This window comes from Gekko japonicus, unplaced genomic scaffold, assembly GCF_001447785.1.
Source record: "Gekko japonicus isolate JY-2015 unplaced genomic scaffold, Gekko_japonicus_V1.1 scaffold2470, whole genome shotgun sequence".
NCBI lineage: Eukaryota > Metazoa > Chordata > Lepidosauria > Squamata > Gekkonidae > Gekko > Gekko japonicus.
The window spans coordinates 204,226-210,225 of NW_015164269.1; the positions used below are offsets into that span (position 1 = coordinate 204,226).

At 45.2% G+C, this 6,000-nt stretch overlaps 1 protein-coding gene across 1 annotated transcript in view; it reads right to left on the reverse strand.

The window, feature by feature from the left end:
- LOC107108312 (beta-xylosidase/alpha-L-arabinofuranosidase 2-like) overlaps window positions 1-1,724 on the reverse strand; it is a 43,974-nt gene extending 42,250 nt beyond the window's left edge. Inside the window, exon 1 of the mRNA XM_015408731.1 lies at window positions 1,662-1,724. The gene's annotated coding sequence lies outside the window, so the exon portion shown is untranslated. The remainder of the gene's footprint in view (window positions 1-1,661) is intronic.
- Window positions 1,725-6,000: the final 4,276 nt, after the last annotated feature.

Here is a 6,000-nt window from a genome sequence, read left to right on the forward strand (position 1 = left end):
GTAGCATCAATCTTAATGATGTGACAAGAAGAAGAAGAGATTGGATTTATACCCCGCCCTTCACTTGGAGTCTCAGAGCGGCTTACAAACTCCTTTCCCTTCCCCTCCCCACAACAGACACCCTGTGAGGTGGGTGGGGCTGAGAGAGCTCTGACACAAACTGCTCTTTTTCAAGGACAACTGTGCCAGAGCTTGTGACTGACCCAAGGTCACATCAGCAGGTGCAAGTGGAGGAGTGGGGAATCAAACCCGGGTCTCCCAGATTAGAGTCCGCACACTTAACCACTACACCAAACTGGCTCTCTTGTTTCTTTTTACCTCTTGTTTCTTTTTATGCAACAGACCAACCTCTCTGAAATTATTGTCAAAATGGTTATGAAGAAAAGAGAACAATGACTGGGGGAGGGAGTGGTATAAGAAGATCCCATCCAGCCTGAAGAACTTGCTCACTATTTTGTGAAGTGGGTAGTTGGGCCTAATAACAGGGGTCCTCTGAGGTTGCTAGTTTTTGGGGTTTTTTTTGTAGTAGTAGTAGTAAAATTTATTGTGTAGCCATTGGCCACTACAATTTAAAACAATATACAAATTAGACAACTTACAGCACTGGAATTTAAATTAGATTTAAAATATAATAACCTCTAAAAATTTGCACATTCTGCAGTGACAGTATCGTAGCCAATGAGGTTGCTACTGTTGGTTATACAGAAACTGTCATGGCTTTAGCTGTGCAAGAACACTAAATAAAAAAACATAATTTTTATTCCAGTTATCTAACAAGCTTTTGTGTAAGCAAAACATATTTTTCTTCAACAGGGAGCCACAATGGAGGTTAGAAGAAGAAGAAGAGATTGGATTTATACCCCACCCTTCACTTGGAGTCTCAGAGCGGCTTACAAACTCCTTTCCCTTCCCCTCCCCACAACAGACACCCTGTGAGGTGGGTGGGGCTGAGAGAGCTCCGAGAGGACTGCTCTTGAGAGAACAGCTCCAAAAGAACTTGTGACTGACCCAAGGTCACACCAACAGGTGCAAGTGGAGGAGTGGGGACTCAAACCCGGTTCTCCCAGATTAGAGTCCGCGCACTTAACCACTACACCAAATCTGCTCTCGATTTGCAGGTGTGCAAGAAACATCTCAGGTCACGCTCTTGACTAGCATGATGGCTTTCAAACCCTGTAGTGCCATGGCATAACACTTCCTTGCCTCCATCTTAAAGAAGAGCAAGTTCTTATACCCTGCTTTTCTCTACATTAAGCGGCCTACAATGGCCTTTTCCTTCCTCTCCTCACAACAGGCACCTTGAAGGAGGTGGGGGTGAGAGAGTTCTGTGAGAACTGTGAGTGGCCCAAGGTCACCCAGCAGGCGTCATGTGGAGAACTGGGGAATCGAATCGGGTTCTTCAGATTAGAGTCCACCGTTCCTAACTGCTACACCACGCTGGCTCTCCACTGTAAAATGGTTACAGCCCACGGACTCCACAAGGGTTGCTCCTTGTCATAGGATGGCCCCACGTTCAGTCACTGCAACCCCTCCCCGAAAGACGCGTGGGACCCTGAGGGGGGTGTCTGTGGGTTGGCCGTGCAAAGACCGAGACGTTGAGAGGTGGGTGTGGGTCCCTGGGCAAAAACTGAGCCGCTCCTCCTCGCCCCCTCTCTCCTTACCTTCTACGGACGACCTCGGCAAGCCAAGCTCGACAGCGCCAACGAGGAGCTGCTCCTGCCTCAGTCGGGTTAGGCAGGCTCCCCCCCCCCCCCCCCCCCGCAGTCTCTCAGGACCTGAGGCTGGTGCACAGCCCACGCGAGATGTGAGCAGAGGCGGGCGGAGCATCGCCACTCCTGCTCTGGAGAAACACTCTCCCCCTTCGTAACGCGCCTGGACTCTCCACGGTTGCCTAGGCGGCTCCCCTTGACTGGACTCGAGAAGACCAGCGGTGCAAGCAAAGGGAAGCAGAGCGAGGAGGCATCTTCCCGGGTCGGGGTCTGGCAGCCATGCCACCGCCGGACTGCTGCAGACAAGCTGCGACCTGAAATTGCTGAGCCAGGGCCGCCAGTCCCGGCCCTGCAGGCTCTGGAGCCCTGCTATGCCCAATTGTCCAGCAGAGGGCGGGCGCCTCTCGCTGTTCCATCAATCTGTTAAGCGCAAGGGTGGGAGCGATCCTAAACTGGTTACTCAGAAGTAAATCTCATTTTTCCAAGGAAAGTGCTCTTGCGGTTTTCAGCCAGAGGAAACTTAAAAAACAACAACACCGGCTGAGGGAAAAATATCTTTGAAGGGTTGCAAAGATATATGCCAGGTTTTGGGTTACTTACAGAATTTCTTCTCGGGCTTTGGAGACAGTAGAGGTTTGGGAGATCGAGCGAGCTCGGATGGTCGTTCCTATCTACAAAACCTTCAGCTGTACAAACACAATACAGTGCGCACGGTGAACATTTGAATTGTGCAGGGTTCTGAGTCACCAGACTCCGGGGGTGTGTGTGTTTGTGTGGTCTCCCAGAATCACAATTGATCTCCAGACTACAGAGATCATTTACCCCACAGGATTCCCCTCTCACTATGGGTGCTAATGCCTTGGAGATCCTTTTCTGACTTCCTGTTTTATCTGCCTATTTAATTGCTCTGTGGAATCCCTTGTCATAGGATGGCTTCAGAAAAAGGAACTTGAAGTCAAGACTGTCAATGGTTATGAACAAGGAATGTTTACACGCAGTGCCTGTCTCAGTACATAAGAAAGGTACATTTGCCCATCAGCCTCCAACTTTGATATATTTATTTCCTTCACTGTGTTTCCCCCCGGAATTAAACCCACACAAATTGTAACCATATAAATGAAGCTTGTTATTCCTGTTTGGCCCTTGAATCTGTTAAATATCTTCATTATGCTGTATACTAATTTAATGCTTACTCTCTACCTACCATATGTATGGACTGGTAACTTCCATTTCACCTTATCTGAAGAAGCAGGTGTGCACACAAAATCTAATACCTTGAATGAAACTTTGTTGGACAGGTGCCACTGGACTCGAACTTTGTTGAACTTTCTTCCTGTCAGCTTTCTTCACTGTTCAACTTTCACACCAATACATAGTAATGGGAATACTATAATACGTATTGTGTAATGCAGTATGTATATATTGGACTGAATGTCCATGACCGATTGTGTCCAGTGGAAAATTCACTCCAAACGTGCGATCCCTTCCCAACTGATCAGCCTTTCCATGCAGAGATGATAGTGACTCTTGGTCCGGGGGGGGAAATTGATATACAAGCATGCCTTTTTTCTCACAGCTGCAATCCTTGGCAATATCAAAGTGCTAATGGTTTCTCTGAGTCAGGAAACAGGTTACAGAGGTTGTGCTGCCACCAGGGTTGGTCTGTGGGGCAAAGTTGTGGGGCTCTAGCATCCCTGACTCAACTGAGTGTCCCCAAATGCAGGCAGTTGCTGAAGTTTAGTGGGAGCTGTTCACATGGCCTCTGTTTTATTGCCATTCTTCTCAGGTTCCCTAGCTTTATTTATTTACTTAATTTATACTCCACTTTTCTCCCCAGTGGAGAGCCTGTAATGTCTAATTCGAATAAATCACTGAGAAAAACAAATTTACCAGGATTCTTGCTTTTTTTAAAAAAAAATGTTCATTCAATAGAAAAAAAGAAATTCAGGTACAGAAGGACATTTTCAATTATAAAGGCACTTCAAAGCCCCCTGGTAGGGTTCACTATAGGTGGACATTTGCCAAGAGGACCTCAGAGTTAGAAAGAGGATAATATTTGCTTGGGGAAGAAAATGCTCCAGTATACAAAAGGAGGGGCAATGGCCTCCATTGCCCTCGGCAGGCAAATTAGTAAGAACTGTAATCAAAGAATTGTTAGGCACATAGAGGGACAAAGCTTGCTGAGGGAAAATCAGCATGGCTTCTACAAAGGGAAGTCCAGCCTCACCAATCTTTTGGAGTTCTTTGATAAAGTGAACAAGCTTGTAGACAATGGTGACCTGGTAGACATTATATACCTGGACTTTCAAAAGGCTTTTCACAAGGAACCTCACCAAAGACTCATGAGTAAACTTAACAGTCATGGGATAAGAGGATGGGTTCTCTTATGAATTAAAAACTGGTTAAATGACAGGAAGCAAAGAATAGGAATCAATGAACAGTTCTCACAACAGAGGGAAGTAAGCAGTGGGGTCCCACGGGGATCAGTATCGGGGCCAGTACTATTTAATGTATTCATCAGTGATCTGGAACTGGGGGAGAGTAGTGTAGTGGCCAAGTTTGCAGATGACACAAAATTATTCAGGATGGTGAAAACCAAAGCTGACTGTGGAGAGCTCCAAGAGGACCTCCACAAACTGGGTGAGTGGGCAACAATGTGGCAAATGAAATTCAGTGTTCCTAAGTGTAAAGTGATGCTCATTGGGTCAAAAAAATCCCAGGTTAATGGGGTCTGAAATCGCTGAGACTGAGAGTGAGAAAGATCTTGGGGTCGTACTGGATAATTCAATTAAAGTGTCGATCCAGTGTGCTGTAGCAGTGAAAAAGGCAAACTCTTATGTTAGGGATTATTAGGAAAGGGATTGAGAATAAAACGGCCAATATTGTAATGCCGCTGTATAGATCTATGGTGTGACCTCATTTGGAATACTGTGTACAGTTCTGGTCCCCATATCTCAAAAAGGACATTGAAGAGCTGAGGAAAATGCAGAGGAGGGCAACCAGGATGATTAGAGAGTTGGAGCACCTTCCCTAGGAGGAAAGGCTGAAGAGTCCGGGACTTTTCAGTTTAGAAAAGAGATGAGGGGTGGGGGGCGGGGGAGACATGATAGAGTTTTATAAAATTATGCATGAGATGGAGAGAGTTGACAAAGAAATATTTCTTCCTCTCCCAAAATACTAGAACTCAAGGACATCCAGTGAAACTGATGGGCAGAAGGTTCAGGACAGACAAAAGGAAATACTTCTTTAGACAGAAAGTGATTAAAATGTGGAATCTGCTGCCAGAGGATGTAGTGATGGCCACATGAATAAACAGCTTTAAAGGGGGATTAGATAGATTCGTGGAGGGCAACTCTATCAATGGCTACTAGCCATGGAGAGTGAGGGGAAACTCCACATTCAGAGGCACTAAGCCTCTGAATCCCAGAGCCAGAAGGCAGCATCAGGGGAAGGCCTCGTCCTCTATGCCCTGTTGCTGGCCGTCCAGAGGAACTGGTTGGCCACTGTGTGAGACAGGATGCTGGACTAGATGGACCACTGTTCTTTTTTTTTAATATATAAATATTTTTATTGAATTTTTATGCTTACTAGACATACACACACATATATACCGTTACATACATATTTTCCTCGATACATCACATTGACCAACAAAGAAAAGGATTAGTTATACAAAATCCCATTTTTATACTCTCTCTAGTCTTAATCATATCACCTATAGCAATACACTATAAATTCATCTGCTGTTTTTTCCATTAATCACTTATATTTTTTCCACTAATTTACTGACACTATATAATTTCTTCCAGAGGCTCTATTTCTAATTCCAAGGTACCCAAGTATATTTGTCCGAGGCAGGTCATGTAAGAAAAAATCCTATCCACTCATCTTAAGAAGTTGTTGCTATTAATACAAGACATCAATGAGTTCCTATAATAATATAATCATAACCACACTAATAAGGTTCCTACCTAATCCTATTTTTTCCCACCTTTTTAAACAATACACCTAAATTCATCCCAACCATACAAACAATAAATTATATACTGATATTAACAACATATCAATCATAAACAATAATTTTCCATTCTAAGTTATCAAGACAAACTGCGGCCCGTGGGAGGCCAGAAGAGGCCCCCTGCCGCCTCCCTGGGTAAGTGAGGGATCCGGGGGTGGCGGAGGCTTGATTGGGGGAGTGGGAGGTGGGAGAGCCTCCCCTCCCCCCACCTCTTTGTCCTCTTTCTTTCCCTCCTTTCCTTCCTCTTTCCTTTTCTTTCCCTCCTTTTCTTTC